The sequence below is a fragment of the Lissotriton vulgaris genome, unplaced genomic scaffold (assembly GCF_964263255.1).
Source record: "Lissotriton vulgaris unplaced genomic scaffold, aLisVul1.2 SCAFFOLD_714, whole genome shotgun sequence".
In the NCBI taxonomy this organism is placed as follows: Eukaryota; Metazoa; Chordata; class Amphibia; order Caudata; family Salamandridae; genus Lissotriton; species Lissotriton vulgaris.
In genome coordinates this window covers 864,781-890,383 of record NW_028248223.1, presented here as the reverse complement: position 1 = coordinate 890,383, position 25,603 = coordinate 864,781, and the positions used below count along the sequence as shown (strand labels likewise).

General features: G+C 36.0%; 14 non-coding genes across 14 annotated transcripts; 5 read left to right on the top strand and 9 right to left on the bottom strand.

The window, feature by feature from the left end:
• Positions 1-1,091: 1,091 nt before the first annotated feature.
• Positions 1,092-1,163, bottom strand: TRNAQ-UUG (transfer RNA glutamine (anticodon UUG)). Its single transcript has one exon. It is a non-coding gene; the product is annotated as a tRNA-Gln (tRNA).
• Positions 1,164-2,710: 1,547 nt separating this feature from the next.
• Positions 2,711-2,782, top strand: TRNAQ-CUG (transfer RNA glutamine (anticodon CUG)). Its single transcript has one exon. It is a non-coding gene; the product is annotated as a tRNA-Gln (tRNA).
• An 820-nt stretch (positions 2,783-3,602) lies between these two features.
• On the bottom strand, positions 3,603-3,674 carry TRNAQ-UUG (transfer RNA glutamine (anticodon UUG)). Its single transcript has one exon. It is a non-coding gene; the product is annotated as a tRNA-Gln (tRNA).
• Positions 3,675-9,568: 5,894 nt separating this feature from the next.
• Positions 9,569-9,640, bottom strand: TRNAQ-UUG (transfer RNA glutamine (anticodon UUG)). The gene has a single exon. It is a non-coding gene; the product is annotated as a tRNA-Gln (tRNA).
• A 1,546-nt stretch (positions 9,641-11,186) lies between these two features.
• Positions 11,187-11,258, top strand: TRNAQ-CUG (transfer RNA glutamine (anticodon CUG)). The gene has a single exon. It is a non-coding gene; the product is annotated as a tRNA-Gln (tRNA).
• Positions 11,259-12,078: 820 nt separating this feature from the next.
• Positions 12,079-12,150, bottom strand: TRNAQ-UUG (transfer RNA glutamine (anticodon UUG)). The gene has a single exon. It is a non-coding gene; the product is annotated as a tRNA-Gln (tRNA).
• Positions 12,151-13,697: 1,547 nt separating this feature from the next.
• TRNAQ-CUG (transfer RNA glutamine (anticodon CUG)) lies at positions 13,698-13,769 on the top strand. Its single transcript has one exon. It is a non-coding gene; the product is annotated as a tRNA-Gln (tRNA).
• An 826-nt stretch (positions 13,770-14,595) lies between these two features.
• Positions 14,596-14,667, bottom strand: TRNAQ-UUG (transfer RNA glutamine (anticodon UUG)). Its single transcript has one exon. It is a non-coding gene; the product is annotated as a tRNA-Gln (tRNA).
• Positions 14,668-17,106: 2,439 nt separating this feature from the next.
• TRNAQ-UUG (transfer RNA glutamine (anticodon UUG)) lies at positions 17,107-17,178 on the bottom strand. Its single transcript has one exon. It is a non-coding gene; the product is annotated as a tRNA-Gln (tRNA).
• Positions 17,179-18,725: 1,547 nt separating this feature from the next.
• Positions 18,726-18,797, top strand: TRNAQ-CUG (transfer RNA glutamine (anticodon CUG)). The gene has a single exon. It is a non-coding gene; the product is annotated as a tRNA-Gln (tRNA).
• Positions 18,798-19,623: 826 nt separating this feature from the next.
• Positions 19,624-19,695, bottom strand: TRNAQ-UUG (transfer RNA glutamine (anticodon UUG)). The gene has a single exon. It is a non-coding gene; the product is annotated as a tRNA-Gln (tRNA).
• Positions 19,696-22,134: 2,439 nt separating this feature from the next.
• Positions 22,135-22,206, bottom strand: TRNAQ-UUG (transfer RNA glutamine (anticodon UUG)). Its single transcript has one exon. It is a non-coding gene; the product is annotated as a tRNA-Gln (tRNA).
• Positions 22,207-23,753: 1,547 nt separating this feature from the next.
• TRNAQ-CUG (transfer RNA glutamine (anticodon CUG)) lies at positions 23,754-23,825 on the top strand. Its single transcript has one exon. It is a non-coding gene; the product is annotated as a tRNA-Gln (tRNA).
• Positions 23,826-24,645: 820 nt separating this feature from the next.
• TRNAQ-UUG (transfer RNA glutamine (anticodon UUG)) lies at positions 24,646-24,717 on the bottom strand. The gene has a single exon. It is a non-coding gene; the product is annotated as a tRNA-Gln (tRNA).
• Positions 24,718-25,603: the final 886 nt, after the last annotated feature.

Sequence of the window (25,603 nt, the reverse complement as noted above, 5' to 3'; positions counted from 1 at the left end):
TAAATTGCATGTCCTGATAAACGTTTGCACATTTAACACTGTTATGGAGAATGTAGCTGAAAAGAATCAAATCACATTATCGCTCTTTACACTATGAGCATTCAACTGAGATATCTTTTCATCAATGTAAGAAAAGCCCCCGCACTGATGCGCTCTCTTTTGTCTCAATGGAAAAAGCCCTCATGTATGGCGGGGTTCCATGGTGTAATGGTTAGCACTCTGGACTCTGAATCCAGCGATCCGAGTCCAAATCTCGGTGGGACCTGCTTGAATTATGAGATTTAATATTTCACTAATTTCTTAGAATTTGGACTTGGAAAAACATAATGTCAAAGCTTTATACTGAAACTTATCAACGTATAAGTATGTATCTATGTATACATGGCTATATCCATCTAGATAGCGATAATACAATATAAAGAAATGAATTAATCATAAACATAAGTACAGAAGCTGAAAACTAAAAACTGTTCTTTCCCATCCACAATTTGAGCAAGAGGTTCTTTTTCTTTCTCATCTGTATGATCAGTAATAAGATAGTTAATTTTGCTGATTTCTTATCTGACAACATTCTTGACTTACACAGTGCATTTAATTGTGCATTTCTTTGAAAGAGGAATTCAGATTAATACATCTGACATGTCTTTCGAAAGATTCTACTTCATGGTTATGGATTTACTTTAGAAAAACAGAGTGTAAATATCTGTGTGTCTGAATTTCAAGATTGTTATTTAAAAGTTCATCTCTTCTGCCCCCAAAATACACAATTTGATTCCTCAAGTTTTCTTTTAATGAAGGTTTTCCAATTAAAAAAGTTCCTTGTTCCCCTTATCAATAACAGTAAGATTTAAACAAGTAATATCTTGCATCAGCCCCTTGTGATGAGTTTGAGAAAACAGAGTCAGCTCACAAAATGTCTCATTATTTTGAGCCATTTAATTTCCATGTTTTCTAAAAGTTCTATAATTTGCTCACATCAAATCGACTTTTAAAATACAATCAATAAATTAATGTTTCACTCTACCCGTGTTAGATTTATGATATTTATGAATACACTTGACAGAAAAAGATTTGGTCATAAGTCATGAAAGTGGTCCCACCGAGATTTGAACTCGGATCCTTGGATTCAAAGTCCAAAGTGCTAACCATTACACCATGGAACCTCCCATGTGACAGGGGAGCAAATTGCTGCAGCAATGTGGACATTTCACATTTTTTATTTTCTACAGTCAAAGACAAACAGAATTGTATTACTTTTCTATTCTGTTCAACTTTTGCCCATTGAACTATGTTAGGGAAGTATGTTGCACAAAGGACTCAAGTAACGCTATGACTCTGTTGAACAGTACTTTTTATGTGAGATAAGATTTTGCAATAAAAATTAAGATTTCCCTGTGAATGCAATCTCTTCTGTCAAAACGGAAAGCTCAACCTGGTACAGGTGGGTTGATGGTGTTATGCTTGTCAATCTGGACTCTGAAAACAGGGATCTAAGTACAAAGCTCAGTGGGACTTATCTAAACTTTACGATTTTGTTTCCATTCAGTTCTTAGAAGTATTAATTGGAAAAACATCTCATTTACTTATAAACTTGTACGTATCAACTTATATGTATGTATCTCCCTATATATCGCTATATGTCTATGTATATTTATCGGAAAATATAAATATATACATTAGAAAAATACATATAATTAATAGAGGTGAAAGTAATGAACAGTTGTTGGCTCTCCGCATTTGAAACATGAGCGCCTTCTCCTTCCTCTTCTATATGTCCTGAAATTGAGATAGTCACTTTTTAATCAATTTTGATCTAACAACATAGTTGATTTGTACAAAGCATATCATACGATCTGTGAATAATTTTAAAAAAGAAAATTAGATCAGTACCTTTGAGGCCTCCAAGCAAAAGCTTATATTTCATGATTGCAGATCGACTGTTGAAAATCAGCATGAGAAATGTTTTATTTCACAACTTCCATACTAATATACAAAAAACATTTCTACTATCTGAATGATACCGTCATTGTGGTTCTCTAGGTTTGATTTAAGAAAACATCTCTTTCAAAATGTGCTATATTCGCCTTATCAATAGTGTGGAAATCTTCAAAAAGGAATGCTGGGAATCAGCCCTCTGAAATGCATGTGAGAAAAACAGGATAGGATTTTGTAATGTCACACTATTTTGTCTAGGAATGTGATGTAAAAGTATTATAAAGTTCGTATTTCTGTAACTTGTTCAAGCTGTTGGACATTTTGAAAGGAGTCAATATTTGTCTCTTTCAACCTACTGGTGTTGGATTGGAGCTATCAATAAACAAAGATGACAGAAATGGAAAAGGTCAAGAGTAGTAAAGAAGTACCTCAAAGAATTGGACTGGTACCTTTGCATGCAAAGTCCAAAGTGCCAACCATTGCTCTTTGGAGCCACCCATGTGAGAGACAGAGAAATGGATGTAGTAGTTTGGAAATGTAGAATGTTTTAATATTCTTCAGTCAAAGATGATCATTATTTTGTAAATTGCATGTCCTGATAAACGTTTGCACATTTAACACTGTTATGGAGAATGTAGCTGAAAAGAATCAAATCACATTATCGCTCTTTACACTATGAGCATTCAACTGAGATATCTTTTCATCAATGTAAGAAAAGCCCCCGCACTGATGCGCTCTCTTTTGTCTCAATGGAAAAAGCCCTCATGTATGGCGGGGTTCCATGGTGTAATGGTTAGCACTCTGGACTCTGAATCCAGCGATCCGAGTTCAAATCTCGGTGGGACCTGCTTGAATTATGAGATTTAATATTTCACTAATTTCTTAGAATTTGGACTTGGAAAAACATAACGTCAAAGCTTTATACTGAAACTTATCAACGTATAAGTATGTATCTATGTATACATGGCTATATCCATCTAGATAGCGATAATACAATATAAAGAAATGAATTAAACATAAGTACAGAAGCTGAAAACTAAAAACTGTTCTTTCCCATCCACAATTTGAGCAAGAGGTTCTTTTTCTTTCTCATCTGTATGATCAGTAATAAGATAGTTAATTTTGCTGATTTCTTATCTGACAACATTCTTGACTTACACAGTGCATTTAATTGTGCATTTCTTTGAAAGAGGAATTCAGATTAATACATCTGACATGTCTTTCGAAAGATTCTACTTCATGGTTATGGATTTACTTTAGAAAAACAGAGTGTAAATATCTGTGTGTCTGAATTTCAAGATTGTTATTTAAAAGTTCATCTCTTCTGCCCCCAAAATACACAATTTGATTCCTCAAGTTTTCTTTTAATGAAGGCTTTCCAATTAAAAAAGTTCCTTGTTCCCCTTATCAATAACAGTAAGATTTAAACAAGTAATATCTTGCATCAGCCCCTTGTGATGAGTTTGAGAAAACAGAGTCAGCTCACAAAATGTCTCATTATTTTGAGCCATTTAATTTCCATGTTTTCTAAAAGTTCTATAATTTGCTCACATCAAATCGACTTTTAAAATACAATCAATAAATTAATGTTTCACTCTACCCGTGTTAGATTTATGATATTTATGAATACACTTGACAGAAAAAGATTTGGTCATAAGTCATGAAAGTGGTCCCACCGAGATTTGAACTCGGATCCTTGGATTCAAAGTCCAAAGTGCTAACCATTACACCACGGAACCTCCCATGTGACAGGGGAGCAAATTGCTGCAGCAATGTGGACATTTCACATTTTTTATTTTCTACAGTCAAAGACAAACAGAATTGTATTACTTTTCTATTCTGTTCAACTTTTGCCCATTGAACTATGTTAGGGAAGTATGTTGCACAAAGGACTCAAGTAACGCTATGACTCTGTTGAACAGTACTTTTTATGTGAGATAAGATTTTGCAATAAAAATTAAGATTTCCCTGTGAATGCAATCTCTTCTGTCAAAACGGAAAGCTCAACCTGGTACAGGTGGGTTGATGGTGTTATGCTTGTCAATCTGGACTCTGAAAACAGGGATCTAAGTACAAAGCTCAGTGGGACTTATCTAAACTTTACGATTTTGTTTCCATTCAGTTCTTAGAAGTATTAATTGGAAAAACATCTCATTTACTTATAAACTTGTACGTATCAACTTATATGTATGTATCTCCCTATATATCGCTATATGTCTATGTATATTTATCGGAAAATATAAATATATACATTAGAAAAATACATATAATTAATAGAGGTGAAAGTAATGAACAGTTGTTGGCTCTCCGCATTTGAAACATGAGCGCCTTCTCCTTCCTCTTCTATATGTCCTGAAATTGAGATAGTCACTTTTTAATCAATTTTGATCTAACAACATAGTTGATTTGTACAAAGCATATCATACGATCTGTGAATAATTTTAAAAAAGAAAATTAGATCAGTACCTTTGAGGCCTCCAAGCAAAAGCTTATATTTCATGATTGCAGATCGACTGTTGAAAATCAGCATGAGAAATGTTTTATTTCACAACTTCCATACTAATATACAAAAAACATTTCTACTATCTGAATGATACCGTCATTGTGGTTCTCTAGGTTTGATTTAAGAAAACATCTCTTTCAAAATGTGCTATATTCGCCTTATCAATAGTGTGGAAATCTTCAAAAAGGAATGCTGGGAATCAGCCCTCTGAAATGCATGTGAGAAAAACAGGATAGGATTTTGTAATGTCACACTATTTTGTCTAGGAATGTGATGTAAAAGTATTATAAAGTTCGTATTTCTGTAACTTGTTCAAGCTGTTGGACATTTTGAAAGGAGTCAATATTTGTCTCTTTCAACCTACTGGTGTTGGATTGGAGCTATCAATAAACAAAGATGACAGAAATGGAAAAGGTCAAGAGTAGTAAAGAAGTACCTCAAAGAATTGGACTGGTACCTTTGCATGCAAAGTCCAAAGTGCCAACCATTGCTCTTTGGAGCCACCCATGTGAGAGACAGAGAAATGGATGTAGTAGTTTGGAAATGTAGAATGTTTTAATATTCTTCAGTCAAAGATGATCATTATTTTGTAAATTGCATGTCCTGATAAACGTTTGCACATTTAACACTGTTATGGAGAATGTAGCTGAAAAGAATCAAATCACATTATCGCTCTTTACACTATGAGCATTCAACTGAGATATCTTTTCATCAATGTAAGAAAAGCCCCCGCACTGATGCGCTCTCTTTTGTCTCAATGGAAAAAGCCCTCATGTATGGCGGGGTTCCATGGTGTAATGGTTAGCACTCTGGACTCTGAATCCAGCGATCCGAGTCCAAATCTCGGTGGGACCTGCTTGAATTATGAGATTTAATATTTCACTAATTTCTTAGAATTTGGACTTGGAAAAACATAATGTCAAAGCTTTATACTGAAACTTATCAACGTATAAGTATGTATCTATGTATACATGGCTATATCCATCTAGATAGCGATAATACAATATAAAGAAATGAATTAATCATAAACATAAGTACAGAAGCTGAAAACTAAAAACTGTTCTTTCCCATCCACAATTTGAGCAAGAGGTTCTTTTTCTTTCTCATCTGTATGATCAGTAATAAGATAGTTAATTTTGCTGATTTCTTATCTGACAACATTCTTGACTTACACAGTGCATTTAATTGTGCATTTCTTTGAAAGAGGAATTCAGATTAATACATCTGACATGTCTTTCGAAAGATTCTACTTCATGGTTATGGATTTACTTTAGAAAAACAGAGTGTAAATATCTGTGTGTCTGAATTTCAAGATTGTTATTTAAAAGTTCATCTCTTCTGCCCCCAAAATACACAATTTGATTCCTCAAGTTTTCTTTTAATGAAGGTTTTCCAATTAAAAAAGGTCCCACAATCCCTAAGAGTCTCCTGAGGCGGAAGCCGGGAGTGTGCTGAATTTTAAACCTTGTTGTGATACTGTGTGATACTGTGTAACCTCGCATTTTTTAAAAAACCTAATCTACTTGCCTGAACAGCGTGCTGTCACGCTGCAACGATCCCCTGTCCCCGCCACCTCCGAGGGCGAGCGCGTCATCGGACACGCCCACCTCCGCTGGCCACGCCCCCTTGACGCCCTCCCTCTCAGGCATAAACTATGTGCCTGGCCAGGAAGCGCAGCGGACGAGCGCAGCGGGAGCGCCGTTTGCGCGCCGAAGGCGCGCCTAAGGCAAGCCCGTCTGCGCCCGTCCGCGCCAGTACACGCCAGGAGCCAGGAAAGAGGCCAGAAGGAAGGACGACCTATTCAGGTAATGCCCTTCGCAACCTCAACGGGTCCGTACCATCTGTATGCTCACATACCCTAATGGGTGATTCCCGCCTCAATCATTGTCCTCACTGCCCTTTCAAATTCACTCCCCTCATCTTTAAGGCCCCCACTCAGATGACCATAAATATGGCATTGATCAATTGCAGATCTCTACCTAAACACGCCCTTGAAATAAACATGCTTATTGAAGACCTCAATCTTGACATACTATTTCTTACAGAAACTTGGCTGGCACCTCACTCTGACGCTGACATAGTGCTAGCACTACCCCCAGGATTTAGCATTCAACATCTTGACCGGCCCAAAGGTAGAGGGGGTGGCATTGCTGTCATCTCTAAGGACTCCATACCTTGCCGTTCCCTTGACAGTCCCCTGGCAGACTGTGAAAACGTCCAATTCACCTTGCAGATTTCCCCCTGCTCTTCCCTCTCTGGACTCCTTATTTATCGCCCCCCTGGTGCTATGGGAAAATTCATTGACTCCATTCTAGAATGCTCCTTAGCTAGATCCAGCACTCAGTCCAATTTCCTTATTCTTGGGGATTTTAATATCCATTTGGAAGATAGCAAAGATAATGCAGCCGTAGAACTGATCCAAGATCTTGCTACCCACCAACTGCACCTACAGAATTCCCTCCCCACTCACAACAGAGGACATCTGCTCGACCCTATATTCTGCAACCTCCAGGATCTTGAGATCAGGCCCCCCACTCCCGTGCCATGGTCCGACCACCTTCTCATCTCTTTCAGCTGGCACATCTACTCCAAATCGCCGCAAACCCAAGCCCCCGGCAGACCATCTAGACCCTGGGCAAAACTTGACGTTGCCAAATGGACACAACTCCTTGAGGAGTCAGTCCCCAACCTTAGCTCATCCATTGAACTCGCAGATAGGGAATTCTCCTCCTGGATCACCAACTCCTTAGACCTGGCCCTTCCAAAAAAATCTCACCGTAAACTAAGGAAAAAAGCAACTTCCCCATGGTTCACCCAGGAACTTCGCCTTTTGAAAAAAGCCTGCAAGAGAGCAGAAAGAGTCTGGAGAAAAGACTTCAACTCCACCGACAAAAACGACTACAGATTGATGATCCTGAATTATAAAAAAGCTTTGAAAAACGCACAAACCTCTTTTTATAGCGAGAAAATCAGCCAGGCAGCAAACTCATCAAGGGAGACGTTCCTCACTTTGAAAAAGCTTCTCAAACCCCCCACCCCCCCAGATGCACGAGACCCTACTATAGAACACTGCAATGAGTTAGCAAACTTCTTTGACTCTAAAATTCAAAACATACTTAAACAACTTCCGCCACTCTCCCCTTCAGACCCACTCCCCCTCCCCTCCTCCCATCAGCAAAGAAATGGCGTTGAACTTAGTAAATTCCAACCCATCAACGCGGAAACTCTGGGCTCTATACTACAAGCCCTCAAAAGCGGATCGCCTCACGACCCTGCCCCGCTGAGACATCTTAAACTTGTAGCCCCGAGCATTCTTCCTCTCATAATCAACCTCTTAAACACCTCTTTTGACTCCGGACTAGTGCCCACTAACTGGAAAAAAGCGGTAGTGAAAGCACTCATAAAAAAACCTAACCTTGACCCGGATAATTTGGCCAACTACAGACCTATATCTCTCCTCCCGGCCATCAGTAAACTAGCGGAAAAATACATAAACTCCCAGCTCTCTCTCTATCTGGAGTCCAATGAACTGCTTAAAACCTCGCAAACGGGCTTCCGCCCGGGCCAAGGGACAGAAACAGCTATGGTGGCGGTGGTCGAAGAAGCCAGGAAGATCATCGTTGCAGGAGGATCGGTGGCAGTGATCCTCCTGGACCTTAGCGCAGCTTTCGACACCGTCAACGATAGCATTCTTGCCCAACGCCTAGCAGATCTTGCCATCAAAGGGACAGCCCTTGAGTGGCTAAAATCCTTCCTTCACAATCGCTCCTTCCAGGTAGCAGACGGAGACTGCATCTCCAAGGAAACCCCGATACGTTGCGGAGTGCCTCAGGGCTCCTCTCTGAGCCCGACACTCTTCAACGTATATATGGCACCTCTGGAACAAATTGTCGTCCCCTATGGCATCAAACTCCTGACCTACGCGGACGACACACAGTTGGTCGTTTCCCTAAGCCAGTCAGAACCCCCCTCCATAGATCTGTATTCCTGCCTGGAGGACATCGTCAGTTGGATGAGCAGCTCCCATTTAAAGCTCAATGGGGAAAAAACAGAGCTTATGGTTTTAGGCAACCAGTCTCTTTTTCGCCCGGAATCCTTATGGCCGCCCAGCATGGGCCCACCTCCAACCCCTAAAACCGATATCAAAAGCTTAGGGATCTGGCTGGATAATAAACTCACTCTCAGCACCCAGGCCAAGAAAACTGCGGGAACTTGCTTCGGCTTGATCCGGTCCATCCGCAAAATCCTCCCTATCCTTCCCTTCCAGTCTAGAAAACTGGTCATCCAGGGCCTCATACTGTCCAGATTGGACTACGGAAATGCCCTATACCTTGGATCCCCAAAAAAAGTCATCTCCAAACTCCAGGTGGTGCAAAATGCTGCGGCACGAATTCTTACCGGCACCAAAAAGCGCTGCTCTGCCAAGCCCGCACTCAAAGAACTACATTGGCTCCCGGTGGAACAGAGAGTGCACTTCAAGGCTATGTGCCTAACCCATAAAATCCTGCACGGAAAAGGTCCCCCGGTTCTGAAAAATCTCATAACTCCCCACACAACAACCAGAACCCTACGCTCTACCAATGCCCACCTGACTAAAATACCTAAAACCAAAAAATCACGTTTCGGAGATCGGCAATTCTCCTACTTGGCATCCAAGATGTGGAACACTCTTCCACCAGCCCTCCGGGCCCAACCTAATCTCTTAACATTCCGTAAATCCCTGAAGACATGGCTGTTCCCCTGATCCATGCCACCCCCCGGCCCATCCTTTTTGAGAACTTAGTGGATTCTGTCAGCGCTGGGACGCTCCCGGGCAGCCATGCGCTCTACAAATCTCCTAAATAAATAAATAAATAAATTGTTCCCCTTATCAATAACAGTAAGATTTAAACAAGTAATATCTTGCATCAGCCCCTTGTGATGAGTTTGAGAAAACAGAGTCAGCTCACAAAATGTCTCATTATTTTGAGCCATTTAATTTCCATGTTTTCTAAAAGTTCTATAATTTGCTCACATCAAATCGACTTTTAAAATACAATCAATAAATTAATGTTTCACTCTACCCGTGTTAGATTTATGCTATTTATGAATACACTTGACAGAAAAAGATTTGGTCATAAGTCATGAAAGTGGTCCCACCGAGATTTGAACTCGGATCCTTGGATTCAAAGTCCAAAGTGCTAACCATTACACCATGGAACCTCCCATGTGACAGGGGAGCAAATTGCTGCAGCAATGTGGACATTTCACATTTTTTATTTTCTACAGTCAAAGACAAACAGAATTGTATTACTTTTCTATTCTGTTCAACTTTTGCCCATTGAACTATGTTAGGGAAGTATGTTGCACAAAGGACTCAAGTAACGCTATGACTCTGTTGAACAGTACTTTTTAGTGAGATAAGATTTTGCAATAAAAATTAAGATTTCCCTGTGAATGCAATCTCTTCTGTCAAAACGGAAAGCTCAACCTGGTACAGGTGGGTTGATGGTGTTATGCTTGTCAATCTGGACTCTGAAAACAGGGATCTAAGTACAAAGCTCAGTGGGACTTATCTAAACTTTACGATTTTGTTTCCTTTCAGTTCTTAGAAGTATTAATTGGAAAAACATCTCATTTACTTATAAACTTGTACGTATCAACTTATATGTATGTATCTCCCTATATATCGCTGTATGTCTATGTATATTTATCGGAAAATATAAATATATACATTAGAAAAATACATATAATTAATAGAGGTGAAAGTAATGAACAGTTGTTGCCTCTCCGCATTTGAAACATGAGCACCTTCTCCTTCCTCTTCTATATGTCCTGAAATTGAGATAGTCACTTTTTAATCAATTTTGATCTAACAACATAGTTGATTTGTACAAAGCATATCATACGATCTGTGAATAATTTTAAAAAAGAAAATTATATCAGTACCTTTGAGGCCTCCAAGCAAAAGCTTATATTTCATGATTGCAGATCGACTGTTGAAAATCAGCATGAGAAATGTTTTATTTCACAACTTCCATACTAATATACAAAAAACATTTCTACTATCTGAATGATACCGTCATTGTGGTTCTCTAGGTTTGATTTAAGAAAACATCTCTTTCAAAATGTGCTATATTCGCCTTATCAATAGTGTGGAAATCTTCAAAAAGGAATGCTGGGAATCAGCCCTCTGAAATGCATGTGAGAAAAACAGGATAGGATTTTGTAATGTCACACTATTTTGTCTAGGAATGTGATGTAAAAGTATTATAAAGTTCGTATTTCTGTAACTTGTTCAAGCTGTTGGACATTTTGAAAGGAGTCAATATTTGTCTCTTTCAACCTACTGGTGTTGGATTGGAGCTATCAATAAACAAAGATGACAGAAATGGAAAAGGTCAAGAGTAGTAAAGAAGTACCTCAAAGAATTGGACTGGTACCTTTGCATGCAAAGTCCAAAGTGCCAACCATTGCTCTTTGGAGCCACCCTTGTGAGAGACAGAGAAATGGATGTAGTAGTTTGGAAATGTAGAATGTTTTAATATTCTTCAGTCAAAGATGATCATTATTTTGTAAATTGCATGTCCTGATAAACGTTTGCACATTTAACACTGTTATGGAGAATGTAGCTGAAAAGAATCAAATCACATTATCGCTCTTTACACTATGAGCATTCAACTGAGATATCTTTTCATCAATGTAAGAAAAGCCCCCGCACTGATGCGCTCTCTTTTGTCTCAATGGAAAAAGCCCTCATGTATGGCGGGGTTCCATGGTGTAATGGTTAGCACTCTGGACTCTGAATCCAGCGATCCGAGTTCAAATCTCGGTGGGACCTGCTTGAATTATGAGATTTAATATTTCACTAATTTCTTAGAATTTGGACTTGGAAAAACATAACGTCAAAGCTTTATACTGAAACTTATCAACGTATAAGTATGTATCTATGTATACATGGCTATATCCATCTAGATAGCGATAATACAATATAAAGAAATGAATTAAACATAAGTACAGAAGCTGAAAACTAAAAACTGTTCTTTCCCATCCACAATTTGAGCAAGAGGTTCTTTTTCTTTCTCATCTGTATGATCAGTAATAAGATAGTTAATTTTGCTGATTTCTTATCTGACAACATTCTTGACTTACACAGTGCATTTAATTGTGCATTTCTTTGAAAGAGGAATTCAGATTAATACATCTGACATGTCTTTCGAAAGATTCTACTTCATGGTTATGGATTTACTTTAGAAAAACAGAGTGTAAATATCTGTGTGTCTGAATTTCAAGATTGTTATTTAAAAGTTCATCTCTTCTGCCCCCAAAATACACAATTTGATTCCTCAAGTTTTCTTTTAATGAAGGTTTTCCAATTAAAAAAGTTCCTTGTTCCCCTTATCAATAACAGTAAGATTTAAACAAGTAATATCTTGCATCAGCCCCTTGTGATGAGTTTGAGAAAACAGAGTCAGCTCACAAAATGTCTCATTATTTTGAGCCATTTAATTTCCATGTTTTCTAAAAGTTCTATAATTTGCTCACATCAAATCGACTTTTAAAATACAATCAATAAATTAATGTTTCACTCTACCCGTGTTAGATTTATGATATTTATGAATACACTTGACAGAAAAAGATTTGGTCATAACTCATGAAAGTGGTCCCACCGAGATTTGAACTCGGATCCTTGGATTCAAAGTCCAAAGTGCTAACCATTACACCATGGAACCTCCCATGTGACAGGGGAGCAAATTGCTGCAGCAATGTGGACATTTCACATTTTTTATTTTCTACAGTCAAAGACAAACAGAATTGTATTACTTTTCTATTCTGTTCAACTTTTGCCCATTGAACTATGTTAGGGAAGTATGTTGCACAAAGGACTCAAGTAACGCTATGACTCTGTTGAACAGTACTTTTTATGTGAGATAAGATTTTGCAATAAAAATTAAGATTTCCCTGTGAATGCAATCTCTTCTGTCAAAACGGAAAGCTCAACCTGGTACAGGTGGGTTGATGGTGTTATGCTTGTCAATCTGGACTCTGAAAACAGGGATCTAAGTACAAAGCTCAGTGGGACTTATCTAAACTTTACGATTTTGTTTCCATTCAGTTCTTAGAAGTATTAATTGGAAAAACATCTCATTTACTTATAAACTTGTACGTATCAACTTATATGTATGTATCTCCCTATATATCGCTATATGTCTATGTATATTTATCGGAAAATATAAATATATACATTAGAAAAATACATATAATTAATAGAGGTGAAAGTAATGAACAGTTGTTGGCTCTCCGCATTTGAAACATGAGCGCCTTCTCCTTCCTCTTCTATATGTCCTGAAATTGAGATAGTCACTTTTTAATCAATTTTGATCTAACAACATAGTTGATTTGTACAAAGCATATCATACGATCTGTGAATAATTTTAAAAAAGAAAATTAGATCAGTACCTTTGAGGCCTCCAAGCAAAAGCTTATATTTCATGATTGCAGATCGACTGTTGAAAATCAGCATGAGAAATGTTTTATTTCACAACTTCCATACTAATATACAAAAAACATTTCTACTATCTGAATGATACCGTCATTGTGGTTCTCTAGGTTTGATTTAAGAAAACATCTCTTTCAAAATGTGCTATATTCGCCTTATCAATAGTGTGGAAATCTTCAAAAAGGAATGCTGGGAATCAGCCCTCTGAAATGCATGTGAGAAAAACAGGATAGGATTTTGTAATGTCACACTATTTTGTCTAGGAATGTGATGTAAAAGTATTATAAAGTTCGTATTTCTGTAACTTGTTCAAGCTGTTGGACATTTTGAAAGGAGTCAATATTTGTCTCTTTCAACCTACTGGTGTTGGATTGGAGCTATCAATAAACAAAGATGACAGAAATGGAAAAGGTCAAGAGTAGTAAAGAAGTACCTCAAAGAATTGGACTGGTACCTTTGCATGCAAAGTCCAAAGTGCCAACCATTGCTCTTTGGAGCCACCCATGTGAGAGACAGAGAAATGGATGTAGTAGTTTGGAAATGTAGAATGTTTTAATATTCTTCAGTCAAAGATGATCATTATTTTGTAAATTGCATGTCCTGATAAACGTTTGCACATTTAACACTGTTATGGAGAATGTAGCTGAAAAGAATCAAATCACATTATCGCTCTTTACACTATGAGCATTCAACTGAGATATCTTTTCATCAATGTAAGAAAAGCCCCCGCACTGATGCGCTCTCTTTTGTCTCAATGGAAAAAGCCCTCATGTATGGCGGGGTTCCATGGTGTAATGGTTAGCACTCTGGACTCTGAATCCAGCGATCCGAGTTCAAATCTCGGTGGGACCTGCTTGAATTATGAGATTTAATATTTCACTAATTTCTTAGAATTTGGACTTGGAAAAACATAACGTCAAAGCTTTATTCTGAAACTTATCAACGTATAAGTATGTATCTATGAATACATGGCTATATCCATCTAGATAGCGATAATACAATATAAAGCAATGAATTAATCATAAACATAAGTACAGAAGCTGAAAACTAAAAACTGTTCTTTCCCATCCACAATTTGAGCAAGAGGTTCTTTTTCTTTCTCATCTGTATGATCAGTAATAAGATAGTTAATTTTGCTGATTTCTTATCTGACAACATTCTTGACTTACACAGTGCATTTAATTGTGCATTTCTTTGAAAGAGGAATTCAGATTAATACATCTGACATGTCTTTCGAAAGATTCTACTTCATGGTTATGAATTTACTTTAGAAAAACAGAGTGTAAATATCTGTGTGTCTGAATTTCAAGATTGTTATTTAAAAGTTCATCTCTTCTGCCCCCAAAATACACAATTTGATTCCTCAAGTTTTCTTTTAATGAAGGTTTTCCAATTAAAAAAGTTCCTTGTTCCCCTTATCAATAACAGTAAGATTTAAACAAGTAATATCTTGCATCAGCCCCTTGTGATGAGTTTGAGAAAACAGAGTCAGCTCACAAAATGTCTCATTATTTTGAGCCATTTAATTTCCATGTTTTCTAAAAGTTCTATAATTTGCTCACATCAAATAGACTTTTAAAATACAATCAATAAATTAATGTTTCACTCTACCCGTGTTAGATTTATGATATTTATGAATACACTTGACAGAAAAAGATTTGGTCATAAGTCATGAAAGTGGTCCCACCGAGATTTGAACTCGGATCCTTGGATTCAAAGTCCAAAGTGCTAACCATTACACCATGGAACCTCCCATGTGACAGGGGAGCAAATTGCTGAAGCAATGTGGACATTTCACATTTTTTATTTTCTACAGTCAAAGACAAACAGAATTGTATTACTTTTCTATTCTGTTCAACTTTTGCCCATTGAACTATGTTAGGGAAGTATGTTGCACAAAGGACTCAAGTAACGCTATGACTCTGTTGAACAGTACTTTTTATGTGAGATAAGATTTTGCAATAAAAATTAAGATTTCCCTGTGAATGCAATCTCTTCTGTCAAAACGGAAAGCTCAACCTGGTACAGGTGGGTTGATGGTGTTATGCTTGTCAATCTGGACTCTGAAAACAGGGATCTAAGTACAAAGCTCAGTGGGACTTATCTAAACTTTACGATTTTGTTTCCATTCAGTTCTTAGAAGTATTAATTGGAAAAACATCTCATTTACTTATAAACTTGTACGTATCAACTTATATGCATGTATCTCCCTATATATCGCTATATGTCTATGTATATTTATCGGAAAATATAAATATATACATTAGAAAAATACATATAATTAATAGAGGTGAAAGTAATGAACAGTTGTTGGCTCTCCGCATTTGAAACATGAGCGCCTTCTCCTTCCTCTTCTATATGTCCTGAAATTGAGATAGTCACTTTTTAATCAATTTTGATCTAACAACATAGTTGATTTGTACAAAGCATATCATACGATCTGTGAATAATTTTAAAAAAGAAAATTAGATCAGTACCTTTGAGGCCTCCAAGCAAAAGCTTATATTTCATGATTGCAGATCGACTGTTGAAAATCAGCATGAGAAATGTTTTATTTCACAACTTCCATACTAATATACAAAAAACATTTCTACTATCTGAATGATACCGTCATTGTGGTTCTCTAGGTTTGATTTAAGAAAACATCTCTTTCAAAATGTGCTATATTCGCCTTATCAATAGTGTGGAAATCTTCAAAAAGGAATGCTGGGAATCAGCCCTCTGAAATGCATGTGAGAAAAACAGGATAGGATTTTGTAATGTCACACTATTTTGTCTAGGAATGTGATGTAAAAGTATTATAAAGTTCGTATTTCTGTAACTTGTTCAAGCTGTTGGACATTTTGAAAGGAGTCAATATTTGTCTCTTTCAACCTACTGGTGTTGGATTGGAGCTATCAATAAACAAAGATGACAGAAATGGAAAAGGTCAAGAGTAGTAAAGAAGTACCTCAAAGAATTGGACTGGTACCTTTGCATGCAAAGTCCAAAGTGCCAACCATTGCTCTTTGGAGCCACCCATGTGAGAGACAGAGAAATGGATGTAGTAGTTTGGAAATGTAGAATGTTTTAATATTCTTCAGTCAAAGATGATCATTATTTTGTAAATTGCATGTCCTGATAAACGTTTGCACATTTAACACTGTTATGGAGAATGTAGCTGAAAAGAATCAAATCACATTATCGCTCTTTACACTATGAGCATTCAACTGAGATATCTTTTCATCAATGTAAGAAAAGCCCCCGCACTGATGCGCTCTCTTTTGTCTCAATGGAAAAAGCCCTCATGTATGGCGGGGTTCCATGGTGTAATGGTTAGCACTCTGGACTCTGAATCCAGCGATCCGAGTCCAAATCTCGGTGGGACCTGCTTGAATTATGAGATTTAATATTTCACTAATTTCTTAGAATTTGGACTTGGAAAAACATAACGTCAAAGCTTTATTCTGAAACTTATCAACGTATAAGTATGTATCTATGTATACATGGCTATATCCATCTAGATAGCGATAATACAATATAAAGAAATGAATTAAACATAAGTACAGAAGCTGAAAACTAAAAACTGTTCTTTCCCATCCACAATTTGAGCAAGAGGTTCTTTTTCTTTCTCATCTGTATGATCAGTAATAAGATAGTTAATTTTGCTGATTTCTTATCTGACAACATTCTTGACTTACACAGTGCATTTAATTGTGCATTTCTTTGAAAGAGGAATTCAGATTAATACATCTGACATGTCTTTCGAAAGATTCTACTTCATGGTTATGGATTTACTTTAGAAAAACAGAGTGTAAATATCTGTGTGTCTGAATTTCAAGATTGTTATTTAAAAGTTCATCTCTTCTGCCCCCAAAATACACAATTTGATTCCTCAAGTTTTCTTTTAATGAAGGTTTTCCAATTAAAAAAGTTCCTTGTTCCCCTTATCAATAACAGTAAGATTTAAACAAGTAATATCTTGCATCAGCCCCTTGTGATGAGTTTGAGAAAACAGAGTCAGCTCACAAAATGTCTCATTATTTTGAGCAATTTAATTTCCATGTTTTCTAAAAGTTCTATAATTTGCTCACATCAAATCGACTTTTAAAATACAATCAATAAATTAATGTTTCACTCTACCCGTGTTAGATTTATGATATTTATGAATACACTTGACAGAAAAAGATTTGGTCATAACTCATGAAAGTGGTCCCACCGAGATTTGAACTCGGATCCTTGGATTCAAAGTCCAAAGTGCTAACCATTACACCATGGAACCTCCCATGTGACAGGGGAGCAAATTGCTGCAGCAATGTGGACATTTCACATTTTTTATTTTCTACAGTCAAAGACAAACAGAATTGTATTACTTTTCTATTCTGTTCAACTTTTGCCCATTGAACTATGTTAGGGAAGTATGTTGCACAAAGGACTCAAGTAACGCTATGACTCTGTTGAACAGTACTTTTTATGTGAGATAAGATTTTGCAATAAAAATTAAGATTTCCCTGTGAATGCAATCTCTTCTGTCAAAACGGAAAGCTCAACCTGGTACAGGTGGGTTGATGGTGTTATGCTTGTCAATCTGGACTCTGAAAACAGGGATCTAAGTACAAAGCTCAGTGGGACTTATCTAAACTTTACGATTTTGTTTCCATTCAGTTCTTAGAAGTATTAATTGGAAAAACATCTCATTTACTTATAAACTTGTACGTATCAACTTATATGTATGTATCTCCCTATATATCGCTATATGTCTATGTATATTTATCGGAAAATATAAATATATACATTAGAAAAATACATATAATTAATAGAGGTGAAAGTAATGAACAGTTGTTGGCTCTCCGCATTTGAAACATGAGCGCCTTCTCCTTCCTCTTCTATATGTCCTGAAATTGAGATAGTCACTTTTTAATCAATTTTGATCTAACAACATAGTTGATTTGTACAAAGCATATCATACGATCTGTGAATAATTTTAAAAAAGAAAATTAGATCAGTACCTTTGAGGCCTCCAAGCAAAAGCTTATATTTCATGATTGCAGATCGACTGTTGAAAATCAGCATGAGAAATGTTTTATTTCACAACTTCCATACTAATATACAAAAAACATTTCTACTATCTGAATGATACCGTCATTGTGGTTCTCTAGGTTTGATTTAAGAAAACATCTCTTTCAAAATGTGCTATATTCGCCTTATCAATAGTGTGGAAATCTTCAAAAAGGAATGCTGGGAATCAGCCCTCTGAAATGCATGTGAGAAAAACAGGATAGGATTTTGTAATGTCACACTATTTTGTCTAGGAATGTGATGTAAAAGTATTATAAAGTTCGTATTTCTGTAACTTGTTCAAGCTGTTGGACATTTTGAAAGGAGTCAATATTTGTCTCTTTCAACCTACTGGTGTTGGATTGGAGCTATCAATAAACAAAGATGACAGAAATGGAAAAGGTCAAGAGTAGTAAAGAAGTACCTCAAAGAATTGGACTGGTACCTTTGCATGCAAAGTCCAAAGTGCCAACCATTGCTCTTTGGAGCCACCCATGTGAGAGACAGAGAAATGGATGTAGTAGTTTGGAAATGTAGAATGTTTTAATATTCTTCAGTCAAAGATGATCATTATTTTGTAAATTGCATGTCCTGATAAACGTTTGCACATTTAACACTGTTATGGAGAATGTAGCTGAAAAGAATCAAATCACATTATCGCTCTTTACACTATGAGCATTCAACTGAGATATCTTTTCATCAATGTAAGAAAAGCCCCCGCACTGATGCGCTCTCTTTTGTCTCAATGGAAAAAGCCCTCATGTATGGCGGGGTTCCATGGTGTAATGGTTAGCACTCTGGACTCTGAATCCAGCGATCCGAGTTCAAATCTCGGTGGGACCTGCTTGAATTATGAGATTTAATATTTCACTAATTTCTTAGAATTTGGACTTGGAAAAACATAACGTCAAAGCTTTATTCTGAAACTTATCAACGTATAAGTATGTATCTATGAATACATGGCTATATCCATCTAGATAGCGATAATACAATATAAAGCAATGAATTAATCATAAACATAAGTACAGAAGCTGAAAACTAAAAACTGTTCTTTCCCATCCACAATTTGAGCAAGAGGTTCTTTTTCTTTCTCATCTGTATGATCAGTAATAAGATAGTTAATTTTGCTGATTTCTTATCTGACAACATTCTTGACTTACACAGTGCATTTAATTGTGCATTTCTTTGAAAGAGGAATTCAGATTAATACATCTGACATGTCTTTCGAAAGATTCTACTTCATGGTTATGAATTTACTTTAGAAAAACAGAGTGTAAATATCTGTGTGTCTGAATTTCAAGATTGTTATTTAAAAGTTCATCTCTTCTGCCCCCAAAATACACAATTTGATTCCTCAAGTTTTCTTTTAATGAAGGTTTTCCAATTAAAAAAGTTCCTTGTTCCCCTTATCAATAACAGTAAGATTTAAACAAGTAATATCTTGCATCAGCCCCTTGTGATGAGTTTGAGAAAACAGAGTCAGCTCACAAAATGTCTCATTATTTTGAGCCATTTAATTTCCATGTTTTCTAAAAGTTCTATAATTTGCTCACATCAAATAGACTTTTAAAATACAATCAATAAATTAATGTTTCACTCTACCCGTGTTAGATTTATGATATTTATGAATACACTTGACAGAAAAAGATTTGGTCATAAGTCATGAAAGTGGTCCCACCGAGATTTGAACTCGGATCCTTGGATTCAAAGTCCAAAGTGCTAACCATTACACCATGGAACCTCCCATGTGACAGGGGAGCAAATTGCTGAAGCAATGTGGACATTTCACATTTTTTATTTTCTACAGTCAAAGACAAACAGAATTGTATTACTTTTCTATTCTGTTCAACTTTTGCCCATTGAACTATGTTAGGGAAGTATGTTGCACAAAGGACTCAAGTAACGCTATGACTCTGTTGAACAGTACTTTTTATGTGAGATAAGATTTTGCAATAAAAATTAAGATTTCCCTGTGAATGCAATCTCTTCTGTCAAAACGGAAAGCTCAACCTGGTACAGGTGGGTTGATGGTGTTATGCTTGTCAATCTGGACTCTGAAAACAGGGATCTAAGTACAAAGCTCAGTGGGACTTATCTAAACTTTACGATTTTGTTTCCATTCAGTTCTTAGAAGTATTAATTGGAAAAACATCTCATTTACTTATAAACTTGTACGTATCAACTTATATGCATGTATCTCCCTATATATCGCTATATGTCTATGTATATTTATCGGAAAATATAAATATATACATTAGAAAAATACATATAATTAATAGAGGTGAAAGTAATGAACAGTTGTTGGCTCTCCGCATTTGAAACATGAGCGCCTTCTCCTTCCTCTTCTATATGTCCTGAAATTGAGATAGTCACTTTTTAATCAATTTTGATCTAACAACATAGTTGATTTGTACAAAGCATATCATACGATCTGTGAATAATTTTAAAAAAGAAAATTAGATCAGTACCTTTGAGGCCTCCAAGCAAAAGCTTATATTTCATGATTGCAGATCGACTGTTGAAAATCAGCATGAGAAATGTTTTATTTCACAACTTCCATACTAATATACAAAAAACATTTCTACTATCTGAATGATACCGTCATTGTGGTTCTCTAGGTTTGATTTAAGAAAACATCTCTTTCAAAATGTGCTATATTCGCCTTATCAATAGTGTGGAAATCTTCAAAAAGGAATGCTGGGAATCAGCCCTCTGAAATGCATGTGAGAAAAACAGGATAGGATTTTGTAATGTCACACTATTTTGTCTAGGAATGTGATGTAAAAGTATTATAAAGTTCGTATTTCTGTAACTTGTTCAAGCTGTTGGACATTTTGAAAGGAGTCAATATTTGTCTCTTTCAACCTACTGGTGTTGGATTGGAGCTATCAATAAACAAAGATGACAGAAATGGAAAAGGTCAAGAGTAGTAAAGAAGTACCTCAAAGAATTGGACTGGTACCTTTGCATGCAAAGTCCAAAGTGCCAACCATTGCTCTTTGGAGCCACCCATGTGAGAGACAGAGAAATGGATGTAGTAGTTTGGAAATGTAGAATGTTTTAATATTCTTCAGTCAAAGATGATCATTATTTTGTAAATTGCATGTCCTGATAAACGTTTGCACATTTAACACTGTTATGGAGAATGTAGCTGAAAAGAATCAAATCACATTATCGCTCTTTACACTATGAGCATTCAACTGAGATATCTTTTCATCAATGTAAGAAAAGCCCCCGCACTGATGCGCTCTCTTTTGTCTCAATGGAAAAAGCCCTCATGTATGGCGGGGTTCCATGGTGTAATGGTTAGCACTCTGGACTCTGAATCCAGCGATCCGAGTCCAAATCTCGGTGGGACCTGCTTGAATTATGAGATTTAATATTTCACTAATTTCTTAGAATTTGGACTTGGAAAAACATAACGTCAAAGCTTTATTCTGAAACTTATCAACGTATAAGTATGTATCTATGTATACATGGCTATATCCATCTAGATAGCGATAATACAATATAAAGAAATGAATTAAACATAAGTACAGAAGCTGAAAACTAAAAACTGTTCTTTCCCATCCACAATTTGAGCAAGAGGTTCTTTTTCTTTCTCATCTGTATGATCAGTAATAAGATAGTTAATTTTGCTGATTTCTTATCTGACAACATTCTTGACTTACACAGTGCATTTAATTGTGCATTTCTTTGAAAGAGGAATTCAGATTAATACATCTGACATGTCTTTCGAAAGATTCTACTTCATGGTTATGGATTTACTTTAGAAAAACAGAGTGTAAATATCTGTGTGTCTGAATTTCAAGATTGTTATTTAAAAGTTCATCTCTTCTGCCCCCAAAATACACAATTTGATTCCTCAAGTTTTCTTTTAATGAAGGCTTTCCAATTAAAAAAGTTCCTTGTTCCCCTTATCAATAACAGTAAGATTTAAACAAGTAATATCTTGCATCAGCCCCTTGTGATGAGTTTGAGAAAACAGAGTCAGCTCACAAAATGTCTCATTATTTTGAGCCATTTAATTTCCATGTTTTCTAAAAGTTCTATAATTTGCTCACATCAAATCGACTTTTAAAATACAATCAATAAATTAATGTTTCACTCTACCCGTGTTAGATTTATGATATTTATGAATACACTTGACAGAAAAAGATTTGGTCATAAGTCATGAAAGTGGTCCCACCGAGATTTGAACTCGGATCCTTGGATTCAAAGTCCAAAGTGCTAACCATTACACCATGGAACCTCCCATGTGACAGGGGAGCAAATTGCTGCAGCAATGTGGACATTTCACATTTTTTATTTTCTACAGTCAAAGACAAACAGAATTGTATTACTTTTCTATTCTGTTCAACTTTTGCCCATTGAACTATGTTAGGGAAGTATGTTGCACAAAGGACTCAAGTAACGCTATGACTCTGTTGAACAGTACTTTTTATGTGAGATAAGATTTTGCAATAAAAATTAAGATTTCCCTGTGAATGCAATCTCTTCTGTCAAAACGGAAAGCTCAACCTGGTACAGGTGGGTTGATGGTGTTATGCTTGTCAATCTGGACTCTGAAAACAGGGATCTAAGTACAAAGCTCAGTGGGACTTATCTAAACTTTACGATTTTGTTTCCTTTCAGTTCTTAGAAGTATTAATTGGAAAAACATCTCATTTACTTATAAACTTGTACGTATCAACTTATATGTATGTATCTCCCTATATATCGCTATATGTCTATGTATATTTATCGGAAAATATAAATATATACATTAGAAAAATACATATAATTAATAGAGGTGAAAGTAATGAACAGTTGTTGCCTCTCCGCATTTGAAACATGAGCACCTTCTCCTTCCTCTTCTATATGTCCTGAAATTGAGATAGTCACTTTTTAATCAATTTTGATCTAACAACATAGTTGATTTGTACAAAGCATATCATACGATCTGTGAATAATTTTAAAAAAGAAAATTATATCAGTACCTTTGAGGCCTCCAAGCAAAAGCTTATATTTCATGATTGCAGATCGACTGTTGAAAATCAGCATGAGAAATGTTTTATTTCACAACTTCCATACTAATATACAAAAAACATTTCTACTATCTGAATGATACCGTCATTGTGGTTCTCTAGGTTTGATTTAAGAAAACATCTCTTTCAAAATGTGCTATATTCGCCTTATCAATAGTGTGGAAATCTTCAAAAAGGAATGCTGGGAATCAGCCCTCTGAAATGCATGTGAGAAAAACAGGATAGGATTTTGTAATGTCACACTATTTTGTCTAGGAATGTGATGTAAAAGTATTATAAAGTTCGTATTTCTGTAACTTGTTCAAGCTGTTGGACATTTTGAAAGGAGTCAATATTTGTCTCTTTCAACCTACTGGTGTTGGATTGGAGCTATCAATAAACAAAGATGACAGAAATGGAAAAGGTCAAGAGTAGTAAAGAAGTACCTCAAAGAATTGGACTGGTACCTTTGCATGCAAAGTCCAAAGTGCCAACCATTGCTCTTTGGAGCCACCCATGTGAGAGACAGAGAAATGGATGTAGTAGTTTGGAAATGTAGAATGTTTTAATATTCTTCAGTCAAAGATGATCATTATTTTGTAAATTGCATGTCCTGATAAACGTTTGCACATTTAACACTGTTATGGAGAATGTAGCTGAAAAGAATCAAATCACATTATCGCTCTTTACACTATGAGCATTCAACTGAGATATCTTTTCATCAATGTAAGAAAAGCCCCCGCACTGATGCGCTCTCTTTTGTCTCAATGGAAAAAGCCCTCATGTATGGCGGGGTTCCATGGTGTAATGGTTAGCACTCTGGACTCTGAATCCAGCGATCCGAGTTCAAATCTCGGTGGGACCTGCTTGAATTATGAGATTTAATATTTCACTAATTTCTTAGAATTTGGACTTGGAAAAACATAACGTCAAAGCTTTATACTGAAACTTATCAACGTATAAGTATGTATCTATGTATACATGGCTATATCCATCTAGATAGCGATAATACAATATAAAGAAATGAATTAAACATAAGTACAGAAGCTGAAAACTAAAAACTGTTCTTTCCCATCCACAATTTGAGCAAGAGGTTCTTTTTCTTTCTCATCTGTATGATCAGTAATAAGATAGTTAATTTTGCTGATTTCTTATCTGACAACATTCTTGACTTACACAGTGCATTTAATTGTGCATTTCTTTGAAAGAGGAATTCAGATTAATACATCTGACATGTCTTTCGAAAGATTCTACTTCATGGTTATGGATTTACTTTAGAAAAACAGAGTGTAAATATCTGTGTGTCTGAATTTCAAGATTGTTATTTAAAAGTTCATCTCTTCTGCCCCCAAAATACACAATTTGATTCCTCAAGTTTTCTTTTAATGAAGGCTTTCCAATTAAAAAAGTTCCTTGTTCCCCTTATCAATAACAGTAAGATTTAAACAAGTAATATCTTGCATCAGCCCCTTGTGATGAGTTTGAGAAAACAGAGTCAGCTCACAAAATGTCTCATTATTTTGAGCCATTTAATTTCCATGTTTTCTAAAAGTTCTATAATTTGCTCACATCAAATAGACTTTTAAAATACAATCAATAAATTAATGTTTCACTCTACCCGTGTTAGATTTATGATATTTATGAATACACTTGACAGAAAAAGATTTGGTCATAAGTCATGAAAGTGGTCCCACCGAGATTTGAACTCGGATCCTTGGATTCAAAGTCCAAAGTGCTAACCATTACACCATGGAACCTCCCATGAGACAGGGGAGCAAATTGCTGCAGCAATGTGGACATTTCACATTTTTTATTTTCTACAGTCAAAGACAAACAGAATTGTATTACTTTTCTATTCTGTTCAACTTTTGCCCATTGAACTATGTTAGGGAAGTATGTTGCACAAAGGACTCAAGTAACGCTATGACTCTGTTGAACAGTACTTTTTATGTGAGATAAGATTTTGCAATAAAAATTAAGATTTCCCTGTGAATGCAATCTCTTCTGTCAAAACGGAAAGCTCAACCTGGTACAGGTGGGTTGATGGTGTTATGCTTGTCAATCTGGACTCTGAAAACAGGGATCTAAGTACAAAGCTCAGTGGGACTTATCTAAACTTTACGATTTTGTTTCCATTCAGTTCTTAGAAGTATTAATTGGAAAAACATCTCATTTACTTATAAACTTGTACGTATCAACTTATATGTATGTATCTCCCTATATATCGCTATATGTCTATGTATATTTATCGGAAAATATAAATATATACATTAGAAAAATACATATAATTAATAGAGGTGAAAGTAATGAACAGTTGTTGCCTCTCCGCATTTGAAACATGAGCACCTTCTCCTTCCTCTTCTATATGTCCTGAAATTGAGATAGTCACTTTTTAATCAATTTTGATCTAACAACATAGTTGATTTGTACAAAGCATATCATACGATCTGTGAATAATTTTAAAAAAGAAAATTATATCAGTACCTTTGAGGCCTCCAAGCAAAAGCTTATATTTCATGATTGCAGATCGACTGTTGAAAATCAGCATGAGAAATGTTTTATTTCACAACTTCCATACTAATATACAAAAAACATTTCTACTATCTGAATGATACCGTCATTGTGGTTCTCTAGGTTTGATTT